The 16,305-nt window shown below is 47.7% G+C and overlaps 1 protein-coding gene and 1 pseudogene across 2 annotated transcripts in view; both read left to right on the top strand.

Annotated features, from left to right (window-relative positions):
* MCM3 (minichromosome maintenance complex component 3) overlaps positions 1-16,305 on the top strand; it is a 368,003-nt gene that overhangs the window by 174,097 nt on the left and 177,601 nt on the right. The window lies entirely within an intron of this gene.
* LOC309338638 (NEDD4-binding protein 3 homolog pseudogene) lies at positions 8,564-9,527 on the top strand (annotated as a pseudogene). Its single transcript has one exon. The product of its transcript is annotated as an NEDD4-binding protein 3 homolog pseudogene (transcript).

The raw sequence follows: 16,305 nt of genomic DNA, 5'->3' as shown, positions 1-16,305 counted from the left end.
CACACCAACATGGCATCATCTCAACCAAGAGGGGCTTAACAAATTCACAAGACGAGACACTGCTTAAGAGAGTTTTGTGGTTAAGCAGTCTCTAAATGAAATAAAATGAAGTACAGCCTAGCAGCCATACTCCTAATTCCCTTTCTTCTCTGAGGCAAGAGGCAACACTGTGCAGTTTTGCCTTAAGGGCCCTGCTGGGAGGCTGTTCATCATAGAATTTTAGAGTTGGAAGGGACCATGAGGGTCAACTAGTCTAACGTCCTGCAATGTTGAATATTCTTGCCCAACATGGGGGCGGAATGTACGACCATGAGATTAAGAGTCTCATGTTTTTACCGACTGAGCTATCCCAAACTTTCATAAAAAGGCAAGAAGAAGAAGAAGAAGAAGAAGAGGAGGAGGAGGTAGTAGTATTGTCCTTCACCAGTGGGTCCCAGGGTGAGTAACAGCAATTTAAAGTTCAAAATTAAAAAAGTTAAACAAATGACAGTCACAGGAATAGGGAGGATCCTGAAAATCTCAGGTGTCAAAAGCCAGGCTGAAGTTCATATGGTACATAGCAAATTTGTCAGATGCACCTCTGGGAGAACGGATTTCCACAATTTAACAGTTGCCACAGAGTTTGCCCTTTTTAAGGCCACCACCATCCTGAACTTCTGAGGATGGTAAAGCTACCAAGAGGGTCCCTTCTGCTGATCTTAACACCTGAGAGAGGGTCTGTACCAAAGGAGGTGGTATCTCAGATTTGGGGCCTAACTGATTTACGGTTTTAAACACCAATGCGATCACCTTGAATTAGGCTCAGAAACCTTCTGGAAATCCATGCTGTTTCAGAACATGGAATATATGCATTCTAAAGGCAGCCCCAGCCAGTAATCTGGCTACTGCATAAGTGCTGTGGCCAAGTCAACACTGTACAAAAAGAGGGTATCACTGGCACACCAGCTGAAGCTAGATATAGGCAATCCCACACACCAAGGTTACTTGGGCTTCCAGAAATAATCCAGTATTACTCCTAAACTATACACTTGCTGCTTCCAGGGGACAGCCTGCCTTTCCACCTCCTACACTTGAGGACATAAAACACCTAAGACCTAAGTTTCAATTTGTTGAGCGACATCCAGGCCACCACTAACTCTAAACATCTATCTAGCATCTCAGCTGCCTCTTCTGATTCAGACAGAACACAATAAATATAGCTGGGTATCATCTGTAGTTGCCATCGTTGAAGCTAAAATCAGTAATCAAACATATGATCCCTCTTCATATACCCCAGCGTTAAGGACAATCAACATGGATGAAAAGTCTAAAGCAGTGGTTACAAGAAAGATTTATCGCCAGTATGTTTTCCTGATGGGAATTCTGGAAAGTACCCTGATAATAAATCTTTCTTGTCTATATTGGCTTTTCTCTTTTTCATCATTCTTGACGGTTAAACTGGTCTGCAGGCAACTAAAATTGGGAAGCAGAGTTGGGTGCTGTGATAGGAAAGGAGGAGGAGACTCATGAGGGTAGAATTTTCACAGTTGCATCTGCAGCGACCTGGAAGTAACAGAGCGCGTTACTTCCGGGTTTCGCCACTCGCGCATGCGCAAACAGTCAAAATGATGTCACGCGCATGTGTGGAAGCGGCAAAACGTGACCTGCACATGCGCAGACATGCTGTCGCGTCTTACGTTCTGTTCGGGATGCGAACGGGGCTCCAGAACGGATCCCGTTCGCATCCCGAGGTACCACTCCTGTTTTACACTAATAATTTCAGACGCCATATCTTGGCCAGTTAGAGGGGGAAACGAGAAGTTCCTGTCAATGCCAAATTTCTATCTTCTTCAGTTAGCAACCATTCTCTCAAGACGGATCTTTGTGACATTCGTGCGTTTATTACTTGATTTCTGTTTTGCATTTGCAGGTAGCTTGGCAGTTTCCCCCCAGCAATTCATCAGGACATTTGGCCATTTGTAGCAGAACATCACACTCCTTGATTTTATCCGCATACTGGCAGGGGTTGGCTATAAGCAATCAAGTCAAAACAAAGTTAGATACAAAACAGAGATAACCACTATTTAAATCCTTATTATATCATCACAGTCTTGGTGTTTCCTCTTCCCATGGTAATGCTGACTTTCTCTCTATTTCTGGGCTTGATTGAACTTGTTACAACCTACAGAGGTCTAAAGGGCACTGACCCTGCCTAGCACAGGGAATATTTTCACTCACAACAATCTCCCAAGATAATTCAGCTCCTAGTAGGAAGGTTTGTTTTTTTGTTTTTGTTTTTTTTAACTTCTTTTTATTCATTTTCTGTAATAGTAAAAAAAGAATAAAAATAAAAAATAGCCCACACATATCAGAGAAAAGGGCAAACATCACCCAAAGCAAAACACCTACACCAACCAAAAAACAGACATTAAATAACAACAAATAACGATTGACTTCCCTCCATCTTGGTTTTGGATTATGTGAAAATTAAAGCCATTCTGCAGTTTTTCATTTTATAGCATCTACACATTGCAAGAGTTATATTAAACCTACTGTAATTTTTATATCTCTAGAGTTTGTTTCCATATATGTTATGAATTTAGACCAATCGTCAATAAACCTTATGCCTTTTTTCTGTCTGAGGAAGGTTTGTTATGGAAAATGTTTTATTTGTGGTAATACTTAAATGATAAGTCAGGGAGGCACAGAGGACTAAATCATAATATTGATGACTCTTATTCTATAAGAAATAAAGCACATGACTCCCTAAGGAGAACTAGCTTTGCAACAGATACTTTAGAAATAAAATGATTTAGAAGTCCATCTTATGCAGAAAAGTTGCTTCATATTATCAGTAACTTACTGCAGAGTTTATCTTCACAGTTCTGAGGGCAGTCTCCACATGGTGTACCTGGTCTGTAGGGTTCTTGCAATTGTTTAACTATGCTCCCTCTGAAATGGCAGAGCAGTGCTTAGGATGTGGGTGGTGCTGTGGTCTAAACCATAGAGCCTAGGGCTTGCCGAGCAGAAGGCCGGCAGTTCGAATCCCCGCGACGGGGTGAGCTCCTGTTGCTCAGTCCCTGCTCCTGTCAGACTAGCAGTTCAAAAGCATGTCAAAGTGCAAGTAGATAAATAGGTACCGCTCCGGCGGGAAGGTAAACGGTGTTTCCATGCACTGCTCTGGTTCGCCAGAAGCGGCTTAGTCATGCTGGCCACATGTCTGCAGACAAACGCTGGCTCCCTCGGCCAGTAAAGCAAGATGAGTGTCGCAACCCCAGAGTCATCCATGACTGGACCTAATGGTCAGGGGTCCCTTTACCTTTTACAATATGCTTTGCATCAAATGTACTACGCAGAATGACTTTTGCAGCTTACATTGTGTGGCAGGTCTGATGGCGGTTGGCTATTGACTCACTCAAAAAATTATTGTATACAGCACATGCCATGACAAATTACACACATAAGACAGAAGAACTAAAAATATACTCATAAAATTTCAGACAAACAAATGTTTAAAACAAATCACCCACTGCGCAATTAATTGCTGGCTCAAACACATAGTATTAGCACAGCTTTCTAGCAGCTATGGCAAATTCTGCCCCCTAATGTATCTTTGCTGTGTCATTTATTGTGATTATGTATTACAGTGGTACCTTGGGTTACAGACGCTTCAGGTTACAGACTCCACTAGCCCAGAAATAGTACCTCGGGTTAAGAACTTTGCTTCAGGGTGATAACAGAAAGCACGCGGCAGTGGCAGTGGGAGGCCCCATTAACTAAAGTGGTACCTCAAGTTAAGAACACTTTCATATTAAGAACTGACCTCCAGAATGTATTAAGTTCTTAACCCGAGGTACCACTGTATATTTGTATTCCATGTTTCTTCCAACAAGCTCGAAGTGGTTACATGGTTCTCTCCCTCCCCAATCTTATCCTCACAACAACCCTTTGAGGTAGGGTAGGCTGGGGGACCACTAGGGGCGCATCAGAAGATGGCTGACAATAACATCTCTCCGACCCACATGAGGTAAATTGGAGGCTGTAATGGGAGTAATTAGCCTCCCTACACCCCCCCCCAGGATTGCGGTGGGGGACTGCCTTGCCTGCTGTGCCCTATACCACCCCCGAATTTGTGGGGATGGGGGCACTAGGCACAATGCCCTTCTGTAGGATTTCGGCGCTCCTGGACGCCATCTCTGATCCATGCCACTAGCTGCAAGAACTTCAAAAGAAACAATTTGGATGAAGCGAATGCACATGTTTCAAGGAAGAAGGGGGAGTAAAGACTGCTAACAGAAGAGATCTCAGATAAAACAAGATGAGTCGGAGGAACAAGTATAAATCATGAGAAGATACACCAAGACTCGGTATGGCAAAGGGACTGATGGGGGAGGGGGGAACTTTCCTTTCTTTCCCTATGTGATTAAACAAGTATCCCCTCCCCTCCCACAAGTCAGAAATGTCGTTTTAAGGACTTAAGCTGTGGATTTAAGGCTGTGTGGAGATAAACTTTCGAACCAAAGCATGTTTTAAGAAGAGCGTGGAATGTATAAGGGCTTTGGAATGACGCAGTTAAAAATTCCGTTGCCATATTGGGAAGTTCTGTTGGAGGACTTAAGTCTGAGAGGAGAAATAGAGAAATAGAGCTGTTTTTATATTGTGAGTGAAACTCCTCAGTGGGACATAAGAACGACAGTTCTGTAATTAATGATGGAAAGAGCACTGTTATCTATGAAGGCGATGATATATGGAAACTACCTCGATTTGAGGATTGGAAGAACGGAAAAATTCACACAGGATTATTATTGGTGTTTATCGGCTTAAGGAGACTATCAGAAGAGATCATAAAGAAAAAAGAGAAAATATATGAACAAGATGTGAGGTGGAAACAGCAAGATAAGACTGGATAGAAATTATGAACTTTGTTTGGACTGATTTGGACATTAACGCAGTGGCAAGAAGATGATCAGAATCCCCCTTCGGATCTTGAAATATGGATTCCCTCAACAAAATTTAAAATTCGGCTTTGTAATTTGGAATTTATGTGATGTGATTTGATTCGATTTGATTGGCCGGTTAATATTTTTATTATTATTATTTAAAAAAGAGGTTCTTTAATTAAAGGTTCTTTAATTCCTCCTCACTTTCTGCCATCAGGGTTGTGTCATCTGCATATCAGAGGTTGTTGATATTTCTTCCAGCAATCTTAATTCCGGCTAGGGATTCATCCAGCCAAGCCCTTTACCACTGTATATTTACATTCCATCTTTCTTCCAACAAGCTCGAAGTGGTTACAAGGTTCCCTCCCTCCCCAATCTTATCCTCACAACAACCCTTTGAGGTAGGGTAGGCTGAGAGGCAGCAACTCATCCAAGGTCACCCAGTGAGGTACACGGCTGAGTGGAGATTTGAACCCCGGTCTCCCAGCACTCTAACCCCTACACCACACTGCCTATCAGCAAGCTGGCTAGAAATGACTTCTTCCTCCAGCCAACCATCTCATGTGTAAAGGAGAAACCCAAAGAATATCAGCCTAGTATTGCCATATAGAGGACACTGCAGGCTATAGGATATAACATCCTCCAATCTGCCTTGAGCTCATGCCTGGCTGGGTAGCTGGCTAGAGCAGAAAGTCAGGAATTTTAGCCCAGTTGTGGGAAGAGGGGAGGTTGAACCAGATTTTCTCTGTGTGTGTGCAATTCCCTGGGAATGATGCAAAACCATCCCTGAGCCACCTCCCTGGGGCCTCTGCAGTCTCTCTTCCAAACATGTTAGGGCTACAGTGCTCAGTCATGTTGCAGCACACACGCTCTGCTATTAAATGTTAGGAAACTGGGGCAGATGAAGAACCTCTCTGGTCATCTTGTTCCTTGGACTTTAAATAAGTACCACTTCAAAAGCTTCCCCCCACCCGGTATTTGCCCCCTCCCACTCAATGGTCTGCTCCTGTTTCCAATTTTGGAAGGCTTTCTCACTCTACTCCAAAGCTCCCAAATGTGGAGTAATTCAGGGGGACAAACATTTGGATCAACCAGTGTGAGTTAAGAAGACAGTGCTCAGAACTGATACTTACGCAGGGCAATAATGGCAGACATGACTGTAAGGCCAAACTAACTCTGGACAGTAGGCAAATCCACATCCAACCTTGAATGAATTATACCAAATGAGCTATGGAGATTGCGGGGGCAGAGGGAGGAGAGAAAGGTTAAAAATCACCTTTAAAACAAATATTCAGGTCAGAGAAGTTCATCTGACAGCAGGTAAAGAGCTTCTAATTTGGCTGCCAGAACATGGCTGCCATTATACTTCCGTCCATTTGGATGAATGTTAACAGCTTTGTTTTAAATAAAAGGCACTGGTGAATGTTTCCAAGCATATTGTCTATGTCAGGATTGAAGTGAGGAAAATACTGGAGGGGAGCAAACACATGGCAGAGGATAAAGTTGTGGCCTAAATTAAATCCCATAACATCCAATTTGTTCACCTAACATCTTACCCCTTTTTCCTGTTGATTCACATCAACCGAAATACCTTCATCTAGGATTGTGATGTGAGCTGACACCCCTGGCTTGAACCTGTATCTGAGCAACCAAACAGCAGAGGAGAGGGAGTTGAAAGTTTTGGCAGCAGGGGTGCCAACTTGAATAAAATGGGGGGGGGGGCGGCAGGTAACCATTTGAATGGCAATGCCCATAAACTGGGGGGGAGGAGCCCCCTCAAAGGTTTTAGTGGTGCCTGAAGACCCCTCAGCCCCTAGGAGTGGGCTCCTATGGTTGGCAGATAAAGACACTGAGAATATGCCCTTCAAAGGGTCACACAGATGGTGGTTGATGGAGGTAGGACTAAACCCCGTGAAATACAGAATGGGACAAGGCAAAGCTGTCTGCTATCCCTGTTACCTTTTATTCTTGTCCTAGAAGTGTTGCTGTGAGATATTAAAGGAAAGAATTATGGGAAGAAAGATTTAAAAAGAAAACATACAAGCTAAGAGCATTTGCTGATGACATGATGTTGTCAAATAATTATGTCAAATAATTATGTCAAAATTTCAGTAATAAAAATGAATGTTTTGCCTAGAATGATCTTTTTATTTCAAACAATAGCTATTATGACTGATTTACTGTTTAGAGAATGGCAAAAAAGATTCATCTAAGTTTTGTGGCAATGTAAAAAACCATGAGTTAAAATGAAAGTACTGTGAGATGTGAAGGAACTGCCTGATTTGAAACTGTATTTTGCAGCCTGTTGCTGAGTGTGGAGGAAGTATTGGTTGATCTTAAGAAACAGGAGGGTTTTGGAACTAGAATGCCATGATTTGAGGTTTGGATGACATGGATATATGTTGTATGACAAGGTCGAAGTGAATGTGGACTTGAAAAATCATTTTGTTAGATGCACCATATTGAGAATCTGGAATAGATAGGTTTCATTTGAAAAGAGGCGACAGGTAAAGAAACTTCACCTATTACAGCTTTTCATTGTATAGGTTTGTTAGATTTGTGCATTGCTTCCCACTAAGGAAGTCCCAAAGCTATGTACAGCTGTTCTTCTGGTTGGTGCCAGAGCATTCCTACATCCCACTTTTCCTGAATTCTGGGTGAACCGGAATAATTCCTAAACCACAAATTCCAGAACTGTAGCACACATGCACCATAACAAACTTAGTTGGTCTCTAAGGTGCCACTGGACAATGTTCTAGCATCTCGAATTCAGGGTTACTTAAGGTGATTTACACAAGCACTTTTCCCACCAGTAGCCAGTGTGGTGTAGTGGTTAAGCGCGGTAGTCTCGTAATCTGGGGAACCGGGTTCGCGTCTCCGCTCCTCCACCTGCAGCTGCTGGGTGACCTTGGGCCAGTCACACTTCTCTGAAGTCTCTCAGCCCCACTCAGCTCACAGAGTGTTTGTTGTGGGGGAGGAAGGGAAAGGAGATTGTTAGCCACTTTGAGACTCCTTAAAGGGAGTGAAAGGTGGGATATCAAATCCAAACTCTTCTTAACCTGGTACCGCAGGTTAAGTACTTAATTCCTTCCGGAGGTCCGTACTTAACCTGAAACTGTTCTTAACCTGAAGCACCACTTTAGCTAATGGGGCCTCCTGCTGCTGCTGCGCCCCCGAAGCACAATTTCTGTTCTTATCCTGAAGCAAAGTTCTTAACCTGAAGCACTATTTCTGGGTTAGCGGAGTCTGTAACCTGAAGTGTATGGAACCTGAAGCGTATGTAACCCGAGGTACCATTGTAGAAGATGCCCCCATGTATAAGACGACCCTTATTTTTTTGAACCCAAAATTAAGAAATCGGGCCAGAGCCCAAACCCGCACCGCCCGCACCCGTGTCAAAGCCCAACCCGAACCCAAGTCCAGGTCAGAGCTTGGGCCGCCCGCACCAGAGCCAGAGCCGGAACCCCTGTGCATTCACCAACTGTGTATAAAACGACCCCCAAATTTTGACTAAATATACGGAAAAATACGGTATGTTGTTAGCAACTAAATAAGAGTGCGAAGAATGAATATGTAAATGGATGGAAAGACAAGGATTATGGAGCCAACCAAGGGGCTGCAGGAGGAGGTCGCGGAATGGAGTCCAGCCCAGTCTAGCCGGGGATCAGGCTGCAGGCTGCCATTATGGGCTGGCATTCCGCTTGTGTTTAAAACTCCATAGCAACAGAACAGGCCTCTCATGTGACCGTTAACCCCTGCCATTGTCTGTTTGATCCTTTCACTCTGGATTCTGAGCCTGAGAACGACGGCAGCATGGGCAACGTGGGCAGCCGAGTAGAGAAACGGGATTCCTTGCCGACTTCTCCCGGAGGTCTGCGTGGCATGCGTCAGCCAGACGGGCTGCTCCGGAAAGGAATGTCACAGCGTAGAGTTTTTGGCTACTTCCACTGGGGCAAGCGGGACACCCGGGCTGAGAAGAAGCACCAGTCATCTGGAGGTGGCTTTCAAAGGGACTATGAGAGTGACCAGGAGAACCAGTCCCCCGAGCGGTATTTCCGGGACCATCAACAAGCAGCCGATTTCTCCAAGAGCTCATTGCCTGAACATGGATGCTTCAACAGGTGTCGGATCAGACCCTCTGCCTTCAAGGTGGTATCATGGAAGAGCCTGTTGTGCATGCCGAGGCAGTCATCAGCCAAAGGCCAGAAGCTGTCCAAGAGCAACAGGAGCCTGACCCAGAACAGCACCAGCAGCACCTCGCAAGGCAGCCCTCTCCGCAGTCACCTGCTGCACACCATCAGCCTGGACGAGAGCACAAAGGCTATCCAAAGCCTCCCCACTGACACTCCACGTTTCAAACCTGCTCCAACCCAGCTCAGCGCTTCCGTAGGCCACAAGAACCAGACTGGCGACTCCTTAGACAGGGCTTTTCGGGGGCCACACGACGCCTTGGCTGTAGACAAAACACCTCCGTCTTGTAGGAGCCTGAGCCCCCTGCAGAGCTCTGGGGAACCACAGCCTCCGAATGAACCCACAAACTCCTTGGAAGATGTGGTGAAGCAGCTCGAGGACCACGCGGCAGTGGCAGTGGGAGGCCCCATTAACTAAAGTGGTACCTCAAGTTAAGAACACTTTCTGTGATGGGATAATGAGCTGCTTGTGCGTAAAAGCTTGATCCCTCTGGGGTTTGGCTGGTCATCCAAACCGATGCACTAACGGAGCCCCCAAAGCATGACTCCGTCAGTCGCTGGTAGTATCTGACAGTGGGCGTCTACGGAATCTACGCCAACATAAAAGCTGTTTGACAGACATGCGCTTTCGTGACTCTCTGCGTGACAGTTTCCGGCGAAGGGTGGGCGTTCCCAACGGGGGTCCCGTTACCTCTCCACTACTCTCACTGGAAGCATCCCAGAGCCTCCCCTCCGCTGTGACTCCTGCACTCCCCCTGCTGGTTCCCTCTTCTGCTGCAGATTCTCTCCTATTCTCCTGGAGCCAGTCCACCACCTGTCTCTCCGATGGCAGTTCCCTGACATCCACCTCCCCCCCAGGGCCCCCTTCACCCCCTCCCGCCTCCTCTCCCACTGGCGGTGAGGGCGGAAAGCCCCTGAAGGAACTCTCCTCGTCGTCCGAGGATTCTAACACTTCCAGCCACGGCGTACCGTCTCTCTCCCCGTCTTCCTCTTCTTCGTCGGAGTCGGCTTCTTCACCCACCCCTGACTCTGGGAACCCTTCAAACTCCCCTTCCTCATCGGTGGTCCCAAAGTGTTCCCTTCTAAATCGAGCCACGGGTTGCGGTTTTCTTGGGAAACGCTGATGAAATGTTTCTATTAAAACCTCGTCATTGACTACCTCTGCTGGTACCCAAGTGTTTTCCGACTCTGCTTCCCCCTCCCATTCTACCAGATATTCCACCTGATTCCCCTTCCACCTGGAATCAATGATTCCTGCCACGTTCATGTCGCGCTCTCTCTCTTCTATCACGGGCGTTTGGGTGGCCTCTCTCTCACGCTCCCCCCACTCACGTCCCTCTCGGTACGGCGACAGTAATGACCTGTGAAATACTGGGTGTAATTTCATGTGACTGGGCAGCCTGAGTTTGAATGCCACTGGGTTGACCTGCTGTGTGACCTCAAAGGGTCCCAATCTTTTGGGCCTCAATTTCTTACTCCCGCCCTTGAACGGTAGCCCTTGGGTGGACAACCACACCCGGTCCCCCACCCTTATAGTTTCACCCTCCCTCCTATTTCTGTCTGCTTGCTTCTTATATTCTTCCTTGGCTTTCTCTAAGTTAAGTTGAAGCTGACGGTGGATCGCCTCCATCTCTTCAAAAAAATATTCCGCCGCCGGCACGCTCCACCTCTCCCCTCCCTCTCCTGGGAATGCCCGGGGGTGACACCCATAATTTGCCAGGAAGGGACTCATCCCTGTGGACACGTTCTCCGCGTTGTTGTAGGCAAATTCTGCTAGAGGTAACTTATCCACCCAATCATTTTCTCTGTCTTTTACATAACACCTCAGGTATTGTTGTAAAACCCCATTTGCCCTTTCCGCTTGCCCATTGGTTTCTGGGTGCCGGGCAGTTGAGAAATTGAGTTCTACGTGCAGTAAGCTCATAAGTTTCCTCCAGAACCTGGAAGTAAATTGTTTCCCTCTGTCGCTCAAAACCCTCAAGGGGGCGCCATGCAACTTAAAAATATGTTCTACAAACAACTTGGCGGTTTCCTCCGCTGTGACTGCATGTGAACAGGCTATAAAATGACACATCTTGGTTAATTGATCTACCACCACCATGACAGCTGTTTTGCCTTTGGATTTTGGAAGGTCTGTCATAAAATCTATGGATACTGCCTCCCATGGCCTTTCGGGCGTGGGTAAGGGTTGTAATAGCCCCGCTGGCGCCACCCTCTCTCCTTTCGCTCGCTGGCACCTGTCGCAACCCCTGACATATTCCCGTACGTCCTCCCTCACCTTGGGCCACCAAAACTCCCTGGTAACCAACCACATGGTTTTGTGCTGTCCAAAATGTCCCGCTGTGGGGCTGTCATGCAACTGCTTGAGTACTCTGCCCCTCAGTTCCCCGTCGGGTATGTACAGTGCCCCTTTGTAATACAACGCCCCGTTCTTTTCTTCGAACCCCCCTGTGTTCTCCTCTGTCCTCCGGAGCTCTCTGAGTTTCTCTTGGGCGTATTCATCGTTCTCCGTACCATCTATCAGTTCCCTCTGCCCCACCAATGCCACCCCACACACCCAGCGGTCTTCGGGGATTACATGCCTTGCCTCAGGCGCTCCCTCCCCCTCTAAGTACTCAGGTTTCCTGGAAAGAGCGTCCGCCCTCACGTTCTCGGAGCCGGGTACGTAACGAATCTCAAAGTGGAATTTGGAGAACTCCTGGGCCCATCTCACTTGTCTCTGGTTCAGCACTCGGGCTGTTCTCCAGTATTCCAGATTTTTGTGGTCAGTTCGGACTTGAACCTTGTGCTGCGCCCCAATCAGTAAGTGCCGCCATTTCCGGAATGCTTCATGAATGGCGAGCAGTTCTCGGTCGTACACTGTGTAGTTCCTCTCGGATTTGTTCAACTTCCGCGAGAAGAATGCACACGGTCTCCATTCAGACGTATCTTTTCCCGGCTGGAGAAGAACGGCCCCCACCGCTCGGTCTGACGCATCAGTCTCCACTCTCATTGGTTGTTGTAGATCCACGTGCAAAAGTTGCTCTTCCGACGCAAACGCCTGCTTTAAGCGTTCGAACGCCCTCTGCGCTTCTCCCGTCCAAACAAATTTCTTTTTGCTACTAAGACAATCCGTGATGGGCGCTGTTAAGTGGGCAAAGTTTTTGATGAACTTCCTATAGAAGTTTCCGAAGCCCAGGAACCTTTGCACGTCCTTCTTGGTCTTTGGTGTTTTCCATTCCAGTACCGCTTGAACCTTGCTGGGATCCATGGCCAATCCCTTGTCAGACAACCGGTACCCCAGGAATTCCACCTCCTTGGTATGAAACTGACACTTCTCCAGTTTCACCCACAGCCGGTTTTCTCGCAGCTTGCTCAGTACCTCTCTTACATCTCGCACATGCTGCTCCTCGTTGTCTGAGTACACCAGGACGTCATCTAAGAACGCTACGCAGTTCTTGTAGAGCAGTGGCCCCAGGACGTGATTCATGAATGATTGAAAACAGGCGGAGCCCGCTTGTGATCCGAAAGGCATAACCAAGTACTCAAAGGCCCCCAAGGGGGTGAACATAGTGGTCTTCCACTCATCCCCCTTTCTCACACGTATCAAGTTATATGCCCCCCTAAGGTCCAGCTTGGTAAAAATTTTCCCTTTTCTCACCCGTGTTAGAATGTCATCAATTCTGGGCATAGGGAAAGTCACTGGTTCTGACACTGCATTTAGGGCCCTGAAATCACATACAAGCCTGGGCTTGCCCGTGTTTTTTTTGTCCACAAAGAACACTGGGCTGCCCCCCACCGCTCGTGACTCTCTGATGAAACCTCGCTTGAGATTCTTGTCAATGAACTCCCTTAACTCCTGCATCTCACTGTCTGACATTGCATACAGCTTGCCCACTGGCAATTGTGCTCCTGGGAGTAAGGTAATTTGACAATCAAAGGGTCTGTGCGGGGGCAGCTTATCTGCTTCTTTTTCGCTGAATACGTCAATCAAGTCAGCGTATTGTGGTGGCACCCTCCCCTTGTCCATCATTTCCATCCCTGCTAGAGTGGCCCTGGCGCCTGCCTGAGCCTCTCCCTCCTTGCAGTGTTCTAGGCAATGTGCTGATCCAAAGGAAACCACTCTCTGATGCCAGCCTACTAGCGGATCGTGTAGCGCCAGCCAGCTCATACCCAAGATAATAGGAGCTCCTCCCAAGGTGGCTACGTTAAACGCTATCAGTTCGGTGTGTCGTGCCACCCTCATTATCATTGGTACAGTCTGTTGGCTCACTTCTCCTCCCAACAGCTCCCTCCCATCAATTGTGGTAACCTGCAAAGGCTTACTCAATGGGATAGTCTGTATCTGGTGTGCAGCTGCAAACTCTTTGCTCATGAAATTACATGAGCTACCTGAATCCAATAGCGCCTTTATCTTCAGTGGGTGTCCGTTTGCCAGTTCCAGCAACACCTCTATCACAAGCGCTGGTCTTGGAGGTTCCGGCGTGGGCACATTCATTACTCCCTGGCCTGGCTGCTGTGCCCTGATGTTGGCAACCAGGCGTTGGCTTTTACTTGCTCCGTGATTTCTTCTTCCTCCTTCCCCCCAACAGTTCCCGCCATCCCTTGCCATTCCTTCCTTTGCGGACAGACTCTGGCAAAGTGACCTGGCTGTTGGCAGAGATAGCATCTCTTGCCGCTCTTTCCCTCCTTCTTCCGCCCTTCACTGGTGTTTGAAACTGCGCGCGCGCGCGCTGTTCCAAGTTCCATCGGCTCTGCTGGCGGGAAAGGCTGCCCCGGAATCTCTGGAATGCGGAAGTCCTTCCAACGTTCCCCCTTTCCTTCCCGCTTTTCCATAGCTCTAGCTTCCTGGCGTGCCCCAATGGACAGCGCTGATTTAGTCAGCTGATCCATAGACTCCGCCCTAGGCGCCCGGGAAAGTTCATCTTTCACTGCCGGAGAGAGACCTTCTTCAAACAGCATTTGAATAGGTTCACTAGCAAGGTCCCACCCAAGTCTATGAATCAGCATGGTGAACTCAGTCCAGTACTCACGTACAGATCGGCTCCCCTGTTTACACGCCATTAACTGCCTGCGCACCACTCCCTGCTCGATCTCGCTGGAAAACATCAAGTCCATGGCGCGGAAAAACTTCATTGTGTCCTTTAAGATTTCATTATTGGCTGCCATCAGGGGCCGAACCCAGTCCCTCGCCCCTCCCTCTAGATGGCCAATCACGTACGCCACTCTAGAGTTCTCGTCGGGGAAGTCATCAAACAGCAGATTGAGAGCATATTGCATCTCTGTCCTAAAGGCTTGATAGTTCCGGGGATCCCCCCCAAATTTCTGCACCAGTCCAGGCACCCGTCTGGCAAGTGGGGTGGTCTTCCCCTTATCTGCATCTTGAGCCCTCCTCTCCTCGAGCCTCGCCGTTTGCAGTGCCAGCTGGACCTCCAACGCCCTGTACCTTTGTTCCAGGCTTGGATCTGCCCCGGCTCCTGCTCCCCCGGTTCCGGCTGGTTCGCTCATGATGCCTTCTGCTTGCACAAGCTGCTTTCAAAGACTGTCAGATTGCTGTGATGGGATAATGAGCTGCTTGTGCGTAAAAGCTTGATCCCTCTGGGGTTTGGCTGGTCATCCAAACCGATGCACTAACGGAGCCCCCAAAGCATGACTCCGTCAGTCGCTGGTAGTATCTGACAGTGGGCGTCTACGGAATCTACGCCAACATAAAAGCTGTTTGACAGACATGCGCTTTCGTGACTCTCTGCGTGACAGTTTCCGGCGAAGGGTGGGCGTTCCCAACGGGGGTCCCGTTACCTCTCCACTACTCTCACTGGAAGCATCCCAGAGCCTCCCCTCCGCTGTGACTCCTGCACTCCCCCTGCTGGTTCCCTCTTCTGCTGCAGATTCTCTCCTATTCTCCTGGAGCCTGTCCACCACCTGTCTCTCCGATGGCAGTTCCCTGACACTTTCATATTAAGAACTGACCTCCAGAATGTATTAAGTTCTTAACCCGAGGTACCACTGTATATTTGTATTCCATGTTTCTTCCAACAAGCTCGAAGTGGTTACATGGTTCTCTCCCTCCCCAATCTTATCCTCACAACAACCCTTTGAGGTAGGGTAGGCTGGGGGACCACTAGGGGCGCATCAGAAGATGGCTGACAATAACATCTCTCCGACCCACATGAGGTAAATTGGAGGCTGTAATGGGAGTAAATAGCCTCCCTACCCCCCCCAGGATTGCGGTGGGGGACTGCCCTTGCCTGCTGTGCCCTATACCACCCCCGAATTTGTGGGGATGGGGGCACTAGGCACAATGCCCTTCTGTAGGATTTCGGCGCTCCTGGACGCCATCTCTGATCCATGCCACTAGCTGCAAGAACTTCAAAAGAAACAATTTGGATGAAGCGAATGCACATGTTTCAAGGAAGAAGGGGGAGTAAAGACTGCTAACAGAAGAGATCTCAGATAAAACAAGATGAGTCGGAGGAACAAGTATACAGTAGTGCCCCGCAAGACGAATGCCTCGCAAGACAAAAAACTCGCTAGACGAAAGGTTTTTTCTTCCGCGATTTGCCTCGCAAGACGAATTCCCCTATGGGCTTGCTTCGCAAAACGAAAACGTCTCGCGACTTTGTTTCCTTTGTGTAAAAACCATTAAAACCAAGGGTGCTTAGCTTGAGCAGCTGCAGTTGCGACTTGACTTCGAGGAGCAACTGTTAGCACGTGGTTTGGTAGCCTTTTCTCAGACTTTGCTCACTTTTGAAGATTTTCCAAAACTTTTCCAGAACTTTTCCAGAACTTCTCTTTCATCCATTTGGTAAGTTAAACTTTTAAAACTTTTTTGGGGGGTTTTGGATTTTGGGTTGGGGTGTTTGGGATTCAAGGACTTGGTGTTGGGAAGGGGTTTGCGATAATCTGGGGGCTTGTGGGCCTTTTTTGGGAATTTTTATGATTTTCTGTGACCACTGGGCCAGGTTGGGTTTTTTTTGAAAATTTTTCTGAGTTTGAATTTCTGAGTGCTGGCTGGCTAGGGGAACAGTTGGGGAGGTTTCTTCAGAAATCTGGGACCATGTGGGGTTTTTTGGGGAATTTTTATGATTTTCTGTGACCACTAGGCATGGTTGTTTATTTTCAATTTTTTTTTCTGAGTTTGAATTTCTGAGTGCTGGCTGGCTAGGGGAACAGTTGGGGAGGTTTCTGCAGAAATCTGGGACCATGTGGGGTTTTTT

This window comes from Podarcis erhardii (assembly GCF_964252035.2).
Source record: "Podarcis erhardii genome assembly, chromosome: 3".
Taxonomy (NCBI): Eukaryota; Metazoa; Chordata; class Lepidosauria; order Squamata; family Lacertidae; genus Podarcis; species Podarcis erhardii.
Note: the sequence above shows the minus strand (reverse complement) of the source record. Positions and strands in the feature narration are given on the sequence as shown.